This window comes from Rhinoderma darwinii, chromosome 5, assembly GCF_050947455.1.
Source record: "Rhinoderma darwinii isolate aRhiDar2 chromosome 5, aRhiDar2.hap1, whole genome shotgun sequence".
NCBI classification, from domain to species: Eukaryota; Metazoa; Chordata; class Amphibia; order Anura; family Rhinodermatidae; genus Rhinoderma; species Rhinoderma darwinii.
Window position 1 is genome coordinate 161,648,823 of NC_134691.1, and position 16,052 is coordinate 161,664,874.

Consider the following 16,052-nt stretch of genomic DNA (forward strand, 5'->3'; position numbering starts at 1 on the left):
AAATCTGTCTTCAGCTGGAGACGCTGACCTCTTAATAAACCTCAAGGTTTTCCTTGACATATGCCAACATGGCTTGGGTCTCGGGCACTCGGGCAGAGAGGGAGGATATACCCGTCCTCGAGGAGGTGAAGTCCCAGGAAGAAACTCTATTGGACTGTCGTATGGGCGATGCAGAGGGAAGGTCTCAGTCTCCTTCTTGCTGAACATGTCTGTATAGCAGGCATATTGCGGATGTAGACCAGGGGATGACTGAGGCACCGGAGATTGGACAGGACGAACGTCAGGCAAACAGCGGTGTAGACATCGCGATCCCCACTGCAGAATTTCTCTGGTATTCCAGTTGAGGGCAGGAGCGTGATGGCAAAGCCATGGTAGTCCCAGCAGGATTGGATTAATAGCCTTAAGCAGCACATAGAAGGCTATTTGTTCCAAGTCTAGAACACCCACATGTTACCTCAAAGGTTCTGTGATAGAGACATCTGGCTATGGTTGACCATTCACGGAAGATACTGCTAGAGGTTTCTCCAGAGGAGTCGTGGGCAGGTGGAGACGGTTTACTAAGGTCTGATGAATGAAGTTCGCAGCCGCTCCAGAGTCCAGATAAGCAGAAACAGAATGTGATTCTTCACCAGAGGTGATTGTTACAGGAATAGAGTTTAGGAGAGAATTTTGCAGAAGGCATCGGTCCACCTAGGGTAGTCTCTCCTATTAGCCCTAAGTACTGCAGTTTCCCGGCTTATGGGAACATAGGCGCAGAAAATGGCCCTTGCAGCCGCAGTACATACATAAGTTAGCAGAAGACCTGTGCTGCTGCTCCTGGTCAGAAGCGAAGCAGCGGCTGAAGACTTATGGCCTGGTTCCTCAAAGATGGTATGGAATGTGTCCAGGAAGAGATGCAGACTAATGGACTCCGGTCCTTCACTTTCTCAGAATTAGCCCATGCCAAGGCCTTGCCAGATAACAGGGAGACGATGAAGGCTATTTTCATCTGGTCTGATGGAAACAGATGGGAATGCAATTTAAAGTGGATTTTACATTGATTGAGAAAGCCTCGACAGGTTTTGGAGTCCCCATCATACAGGGGTGGATGTGGCAATTGAATTCCTTCTCCGGAGCTGAATGAAACTATGGCTGGCTGAGGAGTAGATGGAGCTACAGCTTGTGGAGCTGCCGGAGTAGGAACAGTAGCGATATCCAGGCGACTGGTGATGTTATTAACCTCCAGTAGCAGCTGATCCTGGCATCATCGGAGGTCTCTCATATCATCTTGCATAAGTTGAACCGCCGTCTTGGGTTTGCCAGCGGGATCCATGGCCTGAGCAAACTGTAACGTCCACTGGGTATGTAGACCCACTGGGCTATTCCGCCGTAACGGAGTAACTTCTGGCCAGACAGGTATAGGACAGTCAATGGTAGATGGTACCTTGATAGCAGGCTTGTGCCAGAGTACTGAAAGTAGGCAGGTGCCGGATTACTGGAAGCAGGCTGGTGCTGGATTACTGAAAGCAGGCTGGTGCAGGATTGCTGAAAGTAGGATACAGGACTGGACATGAGTACCGGACTGGTCACGGACACTGGACTCAGGATACAGGACTAGACACAAACACTGGGCTCGTCATGGAACACTGGACTTGGGATACAGGAATGGACAAGGATACAAGATAGCCACGGACACAGGTTACTGGGAACAGGATACGGAACCTTCGCAGATTAACTCTGGGTTAGAAATAACGTTGCTCAGGCACTGAGGAAGTCGGCAGAGTTCCTTAAATAGTCCAGGGTGTGCTGGGATAGACTGGGGGCAATATTCCTGGTGCATGCGCTGGCCCTTTAAGAACTGAGATGAGCATGCGCACCCTATGGGCATAGGCCGGGGAAGGAGGAGTGAAAAGTGCGTGCCGGCGTCCCTGGGCAGGGAGACGCCGGCGATTAGGAAAAGCAGGCTGGCGTTTGCTGGAGTGAGTGAGACCCGTGGCTGCCGGCGCTACACCCTTTAATATAGGAGAATCTTCTGTTCTGAATGTCTGCGACCACCTCTCCATTCGTTAGCTGCCTCATCGGGCTTGACAGGGGGTGGATATGCCATAAATGTCTAAGATGAGCCAGTCAGAGAAAGAAAGCAGTGTGTGTACAAACGCGAACGTACATAAAATGAACAAAATATTGATTCAGGTTTTAATGGAATCACATACACCGTGTTCCAAATTATTATGTACATTGGATTTAAGTGTCATAAACATTTAATTATTAGTTTTTCAATTAAACTCATGGATGGTATTGTGTCTTAGGGCTCTTTGGATCATTGTAATCAATCTCAGACACCTGTGATAATTAGTTTTCCAGGTGTGCCCAATCAAAGGAAAACTACTTAAGAAGGACGTTCCACATTATTAAGCAGGCCACAGGTATCAAGCAATATGGGAAAGAAAAAGGATTGCCATGGACAAGGTATGAAAACATTGGATATTTCAAGAAAACTTAAGCGTGATAATCGTACTGTTAAAAGATTTGTGACTGATTCAGAGCACAGACGGGTTCGTTCAGATAAAGACATAATGAGGAAGGTTTCTGCCAGACAAATTAAAAGGATTAGGAGAGCAGATGTTAAAATGCCATTGCAAGGCAGCAAACAGGTATTTGAAGCCGCTGGTGCCTCTGGAGTCCCGCGAACCTCAAGGTGTAGGATCCTCCAGAGGTTTGCAAGTGTGCATAAAGCTATTATTCGGCCACCCCTAAACAATGCTCACAAGAAGAAACGGTTGCAGTGGGCTCAGAAATACATGAAGACTAATTTTCAAACCGTGTGGTTTACTGATGAGTGCCGTGCAACCCTGGATGGTCCAGATGGATGGAGTAGTGGATGGTTGGTGAATGGCCACCATGTCCCAACAAGGCTGCGATGTCAGCAAGGAGGTTGCGGAGTCATGTTTTGGGCTGGAATCATGGGGAGAGTGCTGGTAGGCCCCTTTAGGGTCCTTGACAGTGTGAAAATGACCACTGCAAAGTACGTAGAGTTTATGACTGACCACTTTCTTCCGTGGTACAAAAAGAAGAACCATGCCTTCCGTAGCAAAATTATCTTCATGCATGACAATGCACCATCTCATGCTGCAAAGAATACCTCTGTGTCATTGGCTGCTATGGGCATATAAGGAGAGAAACTCATGGTGTGGCCCCCATGTTCCCCTGACCTCAACCCTATTGAGAACCTTTGGAGCATCCTCAAGCAAAATATCTATGAGGGTGGGAGGCAGTTCACATCAAAACAGAAGCTCTGGGAGGCTATTCTGACATCCTGCAAAGATATTGTAAAGGATCTGCCAGGCACTACGTCTGTGTATACTCCCAGGATTAATCAGTCGACACCTGAGGCCAGACCTCTTAGACTGACACCGGCTCCCACCAATCAGGGTGGCAGGCTCAGGAGTGGGAGAGCCTATCGCGGCCTGGTCAGTCGGAGTTAGCTCCGCCCCCTGTCCATTTATACCTGCCGTTTTCTCTTCCCCACTAAACCGGGTCCTCTTAGTAAGGGTCTGGTGGCCCCTCATAAAAGGGGGAGTACTGTAAAGGATCTGCCAGGCACTACGTCTGTGTATACTCCCAGGATTAATCAGTCGACACCTGAGGCCAGACCTCTTAGACTGACACCGGCTCCCACCAATCAGGGTGGCAGGCTCAGGAGTGGGAGAGCCTATCGCGGCCTGGTCAGTCGGAGTTAGCTCCGCCCCCTGTCCATTTATACCTGCCGTTTTCTCTTCCTCATTGCTTGTTATTCTTCTTGCATTCCTGGCCCCACTGCTGCCTTGCTCCAGCCTGCTTCTGCCGTGCTTCTGCCTTGCTTCAGTTCCGCTTATCCTGCTTCGCTCTGCCCCTGGCTTGCTTCCTGCTCCGTGCGCTGCGTTTGTATACTCCACTACATCCTGATCCTGACTGGCTCGTTCACCACTCCGTTTCCTCACGGTGTTCCGTGGGCTACTGCCCCTTCCCTTGCTTGTTCCCTGTTTGTATTCCCTTGCACTTAGACAGCGTAGGGACCGCCGCCAAGTTGTACCCCGTCGCCTAGGGCGGGTCGTTGCAAGTAGGCAGGGACAGGGCGGTGGGTAGATTAGGGCTCACTTGTTCCCTTCACCTCCTTCCTGCCATAACAGATATTCAAGCAGAAACTGTCCAAATACTCACAAATTCAATGGATGCAAGAATTGTGAAGGTGATATCAAAGAAGGGGTCCTATGTTAACATGTAACTTGGCCTGCTAAGTTTTTTTTTATTGAAAGAGCTTTTGATTTCTGTAAATATGACCTCCTGATGCTGCAAATTCAACAAATTACCATTTTAGTTCTCTTTACAACCTTTAACTGTTTTGATCTCTGTTGTGCATAATAATTTGAAACAGTGCATTTTGAGTTTTTTACTTCTAAAAAAAAATCTGTTATCATTAGGAGATTTGTTCAATAAAATTTGCATTATACTCTAACGGTTGATGGCTTGAAGATTATACTGACTGTCATTTGCATCCACTCTTTAGGAAAATCAGCGAAAAATAAAATTTGCATAATAATTTGGAACGCGGTGTAGACAAAACAGACAAAAACATTTTCAAAACAATTAAAAGGTGCCATACCGATACGTAATAAACAAGAAGGTACAGACCATGAGAAGCAAAAAAAGCAAAGCTATTCGATCACATATTTCTAAATATTATATCAAAAAAAGATTGTATATAAACAAAATAAGATTAAAATACTATCAAATTTCATGAAAAAAGTGCAATAAATAATGTCGTTGAACAAGTCCTCCCATGATACTTCAATGTTATATTGGAACAATAAAACAGATCCTTCTAGTATGCTTGAATCCAGTTTAAGAACAACAGAAATGAGTGCAACATCAAGAACTGCCTGATGTGAATAACCTTATAGCTCAGAATTCCCTATTAGGGCATATAAAAATAGGTTTTCTAAACTAGATAACTCCTTTAAATACGGGATCATTTTTTTTGCTTAAATCCTATTTGCTTGCTTTGATGTGGGCTATGTGGAACATTCATATGTGATGCTGGAATGTTTTCTCCATAGGTATTTAGCTTGCAAGTAGCCAGTGTGCTGCTTCACAATGAGGCTTTTGATGGAGTAGCGAGCGATTCTGGAGATGTTGATGTACATCTGTCAGTCTTCAGTAGCTTTGGGGGAAAGAACGATGGCACATTCATCTTTAAATGTGTTAAAAACATTCATTTTAAATATGAATGCTAAGAACAAATGTATGAAGTCTATTTGCTTAGAACTAAAGCAAACAACAACTTTGCCAGCGTATTTAGTTGAGACTATAGAGGGGAATATATCAAAATGTTTACGCCAGATTTTGGCATTACAAACTGCAAATTATGGCACACACCATAGTTGCACTAAAATTTGCCCAGAGTGGTGAGAAAAATGAAATGAGTGTGTGGGTGGGTGTGTGTGTGTGTGTGTGTGTAGGGGGGGAAAACATCAGATTAGGGCAGCCAAAGATGCGCCAAATATATTAAAGGGTGTGCACTTATTATTTGGTGCATTTTCCACCAACAAAAATGAGTTTAAGGGCAGATACAGACGGACGTTGAGTTTTTGCGCGCTCAAACAACGCTGTGTTTTGCGCGCGCAAAACCCATTTGACAGCTGCGTGTGTCATCCGTGTCTGATGCGCGGCTGCTTGATTTTCGCTCAGCCGCCATCATAGAGATGAGGCTAGTCGACGGCCGTCACTGTCCAAGGTGCTGAAAGAGCTAACTCTTTCAGCACCCTCGACAGTGAATGTTGAACACAATATAGAAAAACCTGTTGAAAAAAAACAAAAAGTTCGTACTTACCGAGAACTTCCCGGCCGTTGCCTTGGTGACGCGTCCTTGGTGACGCGCCTCTCGACATCGGGCCCCACCTCCCTGGATGACGCACCAGTCCATGTGACCGCTGCAGCCTGTGCTTGGCCTGTGATTGGCTGGAGCTGTCACTTGGACTGAATTGTCATCCCGGGAGGTCAGACTGGAGGAAGAAGCCGGGAGTTCTCGGTAAGTCAGAACTTCGTGTAATGGCAGGAAGGAGGTGAAGGGAAAGTGAGCCGTAATCTACCCACCGCCCTGTCCCTGCCTACTTGCAACGACCCGCCCTAGGCGACGGGGTACAACTGGGCGGCGGTCCCTACGCTGTCTAAGTGCACGGGAGAACAAACAGGGAACACGCAAGGGAAGGGGCAGTAGCCACGGAACGCCGCGAGGAAACGGAGCGGTGAACGAGTGGTCAGGACCAGGATGAAGTGGAGTATACCAACGTGAGCATGGAGAAGGAAGCAAGCCAGGGGCAAAGCGAAGCAGGTTAAGCGGAACTGCAGCAAGGCAGAAGCACGGCAGAAGCAGGCTGGAGCAAGCAGCAGTGAGGCCAGGAATCCAGAAGAATTACAAGCACTGAGGAAGAGAGCACGGCAGGTAATAAAGGACAGGGGGCGGAGCTAACTCCGACTGACCAGGCCGCTGTAGGCTCTCCCACTCCTGAGCCTGCCACCCTGGTTGGTGGGAGATGGTGTCAGTCGAACATGTCTGGCCTCAGGTGTGGATTGATTAATCCCAGGAGTATACCTAGACGTAGTACCTGGCAGATCCCTAACAGTACTCCCCCTTTTATGAGGGGCCACCGGACCCTTACTAAGAGGACCCGGTTTAGTAGGGAAGAGAAGGTGGAACCTCCTGATCAATACCCCAGCGTGAACATCACGGGCAGGTACCCAAGTCCTCTCCTCCGGCCCGTATCCTCTCCAATTGACCAGGTACTGGAGGGAGCCCTGGACCATCCTACTGTCCATAATCTTGGCCACCTCGAATTCCACCCCCTCAGGGGTGAGAACGGGAACAGGAGGTTTCCTCGAGGGGGACCAGGACGGGGAGCAGCGTTTAAGGAGGGAGGCATGGAAGACGTCATGTATGCGAAAGGATGGGGGCAGCTCCAGACGGAAGGATACAGGGTTGAGGACTTCAATGATCTTATAAGGTCCAATAAATCGGGGAGCAAACTTCCTGGACGGGACCTTAAGGCGCAAGTTCCTGGACGACAACCAGACCAAATCCCCGACGACAAACCGGGGGTTAGCATAACGTCTACTATCCGCCTGAATCTTTTGTGCGCTCTGGGATGCCTCTAGGTTCTTCTGAACCTGGGCCCAGACAGTGCACAGTTCCCGATGAACATCCTCTACCTCAGGATTATTGGAACAACCAGGGGAAACGGAGGAGAACCTTGGGTTAAACCCGAAATTACAGAAAAACGGGGAGACCCCTGACGAGTTACTGACCCGGTTATTCAGGGAAAATTCAGCAAGGGGAAGGAATGAGACCCAATCGAATTGACAGTCAGAGATGAAACACCTTAAATATTGTTCCAGGGATTGGTTAGTCCTCTCCGTTTGGCCATTAGTTTCGGGATGGAAGGCGGAGGAGAAGGACAGATCAATCTCCAACTTTTTACAAAAAGCTCTCCAAAATAAGGAAACAAATTGTACCCCTCTGTCAGAAACGATATTGACTGGGGCCCCATGGAGACGCAGGATGTGTTTCACAAACAAAGAAGCTAACGTCTTGGCGTTAGGTAGCTTCTTAAGGGGCACAAAGTGGCACATCTTGCTGAAGCGGTCTACTACCACCCACACCACCGACTTGCCCTGAGATGGAGGCAAATCGGTGATAAAATCCATGGAGATATGGGTCCAAGGTCTCTGGGGAATGGGCAAGGAACGTAGTAGGCCCGCAGGTCGGGACCTAGGGGTTTTGGACCTAGCGCAAACCTCACAAGCGGCGACGTAAGCCCTAATGTCTTTAGTCAACCCAGGCCACCAATAGTTTCTGGTAATGAGGTGTTTGGTGCCCAAGATGCCAGGATGACCAGATAGAGCGGAGTCATGGTTTTCCCTGAGTACCCTTAGCCGGTATTGCAGGGGAACAAACAGTTTGTCCCCAGGGACGTTCCCGGGAGCTGCACCCTGATCAGCCGCGATATCAGAAGCTAAATCAGAATCCGTGGCAGAAACGATTATACCAGGGGGTAAAATACAAGCAGGATCCTTCTCGGAAGGAGGATTGGCCATGAAACTACGTGACAGAGCATCAGCCTTAATATTCTTGGACCCAGCCCTATAGGTAACCAAGAAATTAAATCTGGTAAAGAATAGTGCCCACCGAGCTTGTCTAGGATTAAGCCTCCGGGCCGATTCTAGGAAAACCAGATTCTTGTGATCCGTAAGGACCGTTACCTGGTGTCTGGCCCCCTCCAGGAAGTGCCGCCACTCTTCAAAAGCCCATTTAATGGCTAGAAGTTCACGGTTGCCAATATCATAGTTACTCTCCGTGGGCGAAAACTTCCTAGAGAAGTAAGCACAGGGGCGGAGATGGGTGAGGGAGCTGGTACCCTGGGACAAGACGGCCCCCACTCCCACCTCGGATGCGTCAACCTCCACAATAAATGGCTCCTCTTGGTTGGGCTGAATCAGCACGGGGGCCGAGATAAAGCACTTCTTGAGGGTCTCAAAGGCCTGGACGGCCTCAAGGGGCCAATGGAGGACATCAGCACCCTTGCGAGTAAGGTCCGTAAGAGGCTTAGCGACGACCGAGAAGTTGGCAATAAATCTTCTGTAATAGTTGGCGAACCCTAAAAAACACTGTAACGCCTTAAGGGAGGCAGGTTGGACCCATTCCGCCACAGCCTGAACCTTGGCAGGGTCCATGCGGAATTCATGAGGAGTGAGGATTTGCCCTAAAAATGGTATCTCCTGTACCCCAAAGACACATTTTTCAGTCTTAGCAAACAGATTATTCTCCCGAAGGACCTGGAGCACCTTCCTGACATGCTCCACGTGGGAGGACCAGTCCTTGGAAAACACCAGTATGTCATCAAGGTACACAACAAGAAAATTACCCAGGTAATCTCTCAGGATTTCATTAATAAAATTCTGGAAGACAGCAGGGGCATTACACAACCCAAAGGGCATGACCAGGTATTCGAAATGACCCTCGGGTGTGTTGAACGCAGTTTTCCACTCATCCCCCTCTTTGATGCAGATAAGGTTATATGCCCCCCGTAGATCGAACTTAGAAAACCATTGGGCTCCCTGAACCTGATTAAAAAGATCCGGAATCAAAGGAAGTGGGTACTTGTTCCTTACGGTGACCTTATTCAGGTTACGATAATCAATGCACGGCCTAAGACCACCATCCTTCTTCCCCACGAAGAATAAGCCAGCACCTACAGGAGAAGTCGAGGGGCGAATGAAACCCTTGGCCAGGCATTCTTGGATATACACCCTCATAGCTTCACGTTCAGGACATGAAAGATTAAATATCCTACCCTTAGGAAGCTTGGCACCAGGCACCAAATCGATGGCGCAATCATAATCTCTATGGGGGGGCAACACCTCGGAGGCCTCCTTAGAAAACACGTCGGCGAAGTCCTGAACAAACTCAGGAAGCGTGTTTACCTCCTCCCGGGGAGAAATAGAGTTAACAGAAAGACATGACATACGACATTCATTACCCCATTTGGTGAGATCCCCAGTATTCCAATCAAACGTGGGATTATGCAACTGCAACCAGGGAAGACCTAATACCAGATCAGACGATAATCCCTGCATCACCAGTACAGAGCACTGCTCCAAATGCATGGAGCCAACCAGGAGTTCAAAAACAGGAGTATGCTGAGTAAAATAACCATTAGCAAGGGGAGTTGAGTCGATACCTACTACAGGGATAGGATAAGGTAAATCAATAAAAGGCATCTTTAGAGACATAGCAAATTCCACAGACATGATATTAGCAGATGAGCCAGAATCCACGAAAGCACTGCCCGTGGCAGACCGGCCAGCAAACGAGACCTGAAAGGGAAGCAAAATTTTATTGCGTTTCACATTAACGGGAAATACCTGTGCGCCCAAGTGACCTCCCCGATGATCACTTAGGCGCGGAAGTTTTCCGGCTTCTTATTCTTGCGCCTGGGACAGGTGTTCAGTAGATGCTTGTCGTCCCCACAGTAGAAGCAGAGACCATTCATTCTGCGAAACTCCCTACGTTGTCGAGGGGACATGGAGGCCCCGAGTTGCATAGGTACCTCCGAGTCCTCCGTGGAGGGGCGAGGAGACGGGACCTCGGGGGGGATCGCAGAAAAGTCAGATGGGAAAACACTGAAACGTTCAAGCTGATGTTCCTTGAGACGTCGGTCAAGTCGTACTGCTAGGGCCATAACCTGGTCAAGGGAGTCAGAAGAGGGGTAGCTAACCAGCAGATCCTTCAGGGCGTCAGATAATCCTAACCTAAACTGGCACCTTAGGGCCGGATCGTTCCACCGAGAAGCTACGCACCACTTTCTAAAATCAGAACAGTATTCCTCAACCGGTCTCCTACCCTGACGCAAGGTCACCAGCTGACTCTCGGCTAAAGCAGTCCTGTCAGTCTCGTCGTAAATGAGTCCGAGGGCAGAGAAAAAACGATCAACAGAGGAAAGTTCAGGGGCGTCAGGAGCCAAGGAGAAGGCCCACTCTTGGGGCCCTTCCTGGAGTCGGGATATGATGATACCCACCCGCTGGTTCTCGGAACCTGAGGAGTGGGGTTTTAGGCGGAAATACAGTCTGCAACTCTCCCGGAAGGAGAGAAACGTCTTACGGTCCCCTGAGAACCGGTCAGGTAACTTGAGGTCGGGTTCTAGAGGTGAGGTGAGGGGTACTACTAAGGCAGCGTCACCCTGGTTGACCCTCTGGGCCAGGGCCTGGACCTGTAGGGAGAGGCCCTGCACCTGCTGGGTCAGGGTCTCAAGGGGGTCCATGATAGCGTCAGCGTAGGAGAAATGGTAGACTAGGTAAGGGCTTGTAATTATGTAATGGCAGGAAGGAGGTGAAGGGAAAGTGAGCCCTAATCTACCCACCGCCCTGTCCCTGCCTACTTGCAACGACCCGCCCTAGGCGACGGGGTACAACTGGGCGGCGGTCCCTACGCTGTCTAAGTGCACGGGAGAACAAACAGGGAACACGCAAAGGAAGGGGCAGTAGCCACGGAACGCCGCGAGGAAACGGAGCGGTGAACGAGTGGTCAGGACCAGGATGAAGTGGAGTATACCAACGTGAGCATGGAGAAGGAAGCAAGCCAGGGGCAAAGCGAAGCAGGTTAAGCGGAACTGCAGCAAGGCAGAAGCACGGCAGAAGCAGGCTGGAGCAAGCAGCAGTGAGGCCAGGAATCCAGAAGAATTACAAGCACTGAGGAAGAGAGCACGGCAGGTAATAAAGGACAGGGGGCGGAGCTAACTCCGACTGACCAGGCCGCGATAGGCTCTCCCACTCCTGAGCCTGCCACCCTGGTTGGTGGGAGATGGTGTCAGTCGAACAGGTCTGGCCTCAGGTGTGGATTGATTAATCCCAGGAGTATACCTAGACGTAGTACCTGGCAGATCCCTAACACTTCGTTTTTTTTTCTACAGGTTCATGTATATTGGGATCGGAAGTCACTGTCCATGGTGCTGAAACAGTTTAACTCTTTCAGCACCATGGACAGTGACTATCTCCTGACGTCGCGTACCGATAATTTTTTTGCCGGGTTCGGCCAAAACGAGTTCGGCCGAACCCGGTGAAGTTCGGTTCGCTTGTCCGGCTTCGCTCATCGCAAAGACACTCCGTTTGGATGTTCGGAAACAGAAAAGCACGTGGTGCTTTTCTGTTTACATTCGTCCTTTTGACAGCTGGTGCGCTGTTTCAGTCGGTTCGCACGGAAGTGCTTCCGTGCAACCTGCGTGGTTTTCACGCACCCATTGACTTCAATGGGTGCGTGATGCGCGAAATACGCAGAGTTATTGAACCTGTCGCGCTTTTTGCGCAGCAGACAAACGCTGCGCAAAAAGCACGGACTGTCTGTACTGCCCCATAGACTTGTATTGGTCCATGCGTGCCGCGTGAAAACCACGCGGCCCGCACGGACTGAATACACGCTCGTGTGAATCCCCCCTAATGCATACAACAATAGAGAGAAAGAGTGGCACTCACCCAATGGTGTTTTCTTTGTCTTTATTGCTCAATAAAATAAGGGTATATATACAGTGTGTCTCACAGTTTGAAACGCCAGTCTTAATATATTCCCCCTATTGACTTTCAGTGACTAAAAAAATGTTGCACATCATCAAAAAGAACACCATGGTGCTGACAGCAACAATCTGGAAGGATGCTTCTTTTTAGCAGGTTCACGAATGCCTCTATGGCATGTACGTTATGTTGAAATGGATCTTTATGGAATCAGTCTGTCACAAAATAATAAACTCTTATGAAGATTTGACACATGATCACTTGTTTAGAAATCCTGGTAATTCTACATAGTGCACATTGACTACTTCGTCAAAAACAAAATGTCACGCTCAAACACGGTCGTGTGCATGAGGCCTTACCTGTATAAAGAAAGTGGTGCATAGGATTAAAGAGGCTCTGTCACCAGATTATCAAATCCCTATCTCCTATTGAATGTGATGGGCGCTGCAATGTAGATAACAGCAACGTTTTTGTTTTTTTTAAAAAACAATCATTTTTGCCCAAGTTATAAGCAATTTTATATTTATGCAAATGAGCTTTTCAATGGACAACTGGGCGTGTTTTCTCGTGTATTACCAACTGGGTGTGTATTGTGTTTTTACCAACTGGGCGTGTGTTGTGTTTTTACCAACTGGGCGTTGTGAATAGAAGTGTATGACACTGACAAATCAGAATCATACACTTCTCATCATTCCCACGCAGCTTCTTTCACTAAAGACACACAGCGTGACGTCACCCACAGGTCCTTCAACCTTGTCGTCGGACAAAGAAGATACATCGGCTGCAGGTGTCCAAAAGGTTAATATGCTCGTCTCTAGGGAGTTTACTATGCTTACCTGCACATAGTGATGCTGCTGGTAAATTCAACTGTACCCTCTGTCGCCTGGAGCTGATGTGTCTTCTCTTTTCCGACGCCAAGGTTGAAGGACCTGTGGGTGACGTCATCATTCCCAGCCAGCTTCTTTCACTGCAGACACAGCGTGACGTCACCCACAGGTCCTTCAACCTTGGCGTCGGAAGAGAGAAGACACCACAGCTCCAGGCGTACAGTTGAATTTGCAGCAGCATCACCATGTGCAGGTAAGCATAGTAAACTCCCTAGAGACGAGCATATTAACCTTTTGGACGCCTTTCAGCCGATGTATCACCTATGGGTGATTTGTCAGTATCATACACTTCTATTCACAACGCACAGTTGGTAAAAACACAATACACGCCCAGTTGGTAAAAACACAATACACGCCCAGTTGGTAATACACGAGAAAACACGCCCAGTTGTCCAATGAAAAGCTCATTTTCATAAATATAAAATTGCTCATAACTTGGGCAAAAATGATCGTTTAAAAAAACAAAAAAACTTTGCTGTTATCTACATTGCAGCGCCCATCACATTCAATAGGAGATAGGGATTTGATAATCTGGTGACAGAGCCTCTTTAAAGCTCTTCACTTGTCTCTGTAATATAGTCAATCTAATAAATCCTGATAATCTGAATAACAACAAAAAACTCAGCATATGTGTTGTTTTGTTTTTTCATGAAGTAGCTTCCCCTATAGGATTTCTGACAAATGATCCTATGCCCTGTAATGGTGAACACTTATGGAGAGAAAAACTGCTAGTTCAGTAAATGAAATCCTTATGCTTCTTTTACAACATAATACATTCAAGGACAGAAAGTTGATTTCATAATTCTTTTGATTTCATGACATCATGAGAATCATCAATGGAAAAGCAATATTCCTTCTTGACTGTATGTCATCTGTTATTTGCTTTGTATCACATCATTTTATACGACTACCACAAACAGTAATAAGATACCACTTAACTACACTGATGTCCCAAACAGCTGCTACTGTACCATTGTATATGGTGCATGCTGCTTAACTGCTGTAACCACAATGCCCTCTGCTGCCTGAAGAGGGGAACTGCAATATATACTGCATACTGTATACTTAAAATGTGTTAAAAATTTCCTCATTTATTCTACCAAAATACATGCAGTGGAATAAACAAAACAATGAAACACCTCTTCATCTATATTTACATACCTCCTGACTTTTAAGTAATACAAAGAGGGACAATCGGCAAGTTTTATTTCCCTTTTAAGCCACACCTCTAATCCCTCCCAATCCTCACCCATACATGCCCGGTTTGTCCCACACAGTATCGTGCTCCCATAGTGCCTCCCACATAGTATAATTCCAAATAGCTGCCCCATACAGTATAATGCCCCATATCTGCCCCCATACAGTATAATGCCCCCATAGCTGCCCCACAAAGTATAATGCCCCCATAGCTGCCATCATACAGTATAATGCCCCCATAGATGCACCCACAAAGTCTAAAGCCAACACAGATGCCCCCATATAGTAAAATGCCCAAACAGATGCCACCATGCAGTATAATGCCCACACAGATGCACCTATGCAGTATAATGCCCACATAGATGCCCCCATGCAGTATAATGCCCAACCAAATTCCTCCATACAGCATACTGTCCCATAGCCGCCCCATACAGTATAATGCCCACACAGATGCCCCATACAGTATAATGCCCCATAGCTGCCCTCATACAGTATAATGCCACATAGCTTCCCCATACAGCATAATGCCCCATAGTTGACCCCTACAGTATAATGCCCCCATAGCTGCCCCATACAGTGTAATGTCCCCATAGATGCACCCATACAGTATAAAGCCAACACAGATGCCCCCATACAGTACAATGCCCACACAGATGCCCCATGCAGTATAATGCACACACATATACCCCCATACAGTATACTGCCCACACAGATGCCCCCATGCAGTATATTGCGCCCAAAAATTCCCCCATACAGCATAATGCCCCATACCTGCGCCCATACAGCATAATGTCCACACAGATGCCCCATACAGTATAATGCCCCCATAGCTGCCCAATACAGTATATTGCCACATAGCTTCCCCATACTGCCCCATAGATGACCCATACAGTAAATATGCCCCCATAGGTGCCCCCATACATTATAATGCCCCCATAGTGGCTCTTATACAGTATAATGCCCCAGCCCCATACAGTATAATGCCCCTATTACTGCACCAATACAGTATAATGTCCCTTAGCTGCCGCCAGACACTATAATGCCCCCACAGCTTCCCATACTGTATAATACCCCTATAGATTTCTCCCACACTGTATAATGCCCCCATAGCTGCCCTCATACAGTTTAATGCCCCCGCAGTTGCTCATACACTATAATGCCCTTATAGCTTCTTCCATACAGTATAATGCCTGCATAGCTGCCCCATATAGTATAATGCCTCTTTAGCTGCCACAATACAGTATATTTCACCCCTAGCTGCCCCCATACAGTATAATGCCCCCTCAGCTGCCACCATACACTATAATGCCCCCTTAGCTGCCCATACAGTATAATGCCCTTATAGCTTCCCCATACAGTATAATGCCCCATAGACACCCCAATACAGTATAATGCCCCCTTAGCTGCCCCCTAGTGCCCACATATAAAGTGCCAGTGCCCACATAGATATTGCCACAGTGCTCATGTACATAGTGCCACAGCCCCTTAAAGATAATTTCACCCCCTCTGTAGCCATTGGGACTCCCTCTAGGGGCGGAATCCCCAGCCAGAGCATCGGCCACTGTAGCCGGGGATTCCACTCCAGGTGGAGCCCCTGACATCTCTGTCCATATATGGACAGTGACGACGGTGGCTCCTCCTGGAGCGGAATCCCCGGCCAGAGCGTTGCCGTCGCTCTGGTAGGGGATTCCGCTCCAAGAGGAGCCCCTGACTTAACTGTCCATATATGGACAGTAACGTCAAGGGCTTCCCCGGGCTCAGCGCTTAAAGTAGCGGTGTGCCCGGGGAGTCCTCTGTACTAATGCTGAAGCAGGGAGCTCACGGTTCTCTGCTTCAGCATTGGGTTCAACTGTATCAACGTCCTGGCCTTAAATCCGGGATTGTCGCGCTGAA

General features: G+C 48.0%; 2 long non-coding RNA genes across 6 annotated transcripts in view; one reads left to right on the forward strand and one right to left on the reverse strand.

The window, feature by feature from the left end:
• The window catches only part of LOC142652798 (uncharacterized), a 35,329-nt gene extending 22,340 nt beyond the window's left edge, over positions 1-12,989 (reverse strand). The window contains exon 1 of the long non-coding RNA XR_012847930.1: positions 12,912-12,989. This is a non-coding gene — a long non-coding RNA (uncharacterized LOC142652798). The remainder of the gene's footprint in view (positions 1-12,911) is intronic.
• A 75-nt stretch (positions 12,990-13,064) lies between these two features.
• LOC142651691 (uncharacterized) overlaps positions 13,065-16,052 on the forward strand; it is a 52,403-nt gene continuing 49,415 nt past the window's right edge. For all 5 annotated transcript variants that reach the window (XR_012847692.1, XR_012847695.1, XR_012847693.1 and 2 more), the window contains exon 1: positions 13,065-13,155. This is a non-coding gene — a long non-coding RNA (uncharacterized LOC142651691). The remainder of the gene's footprint in view (positions 13,156-16,052) is intronic.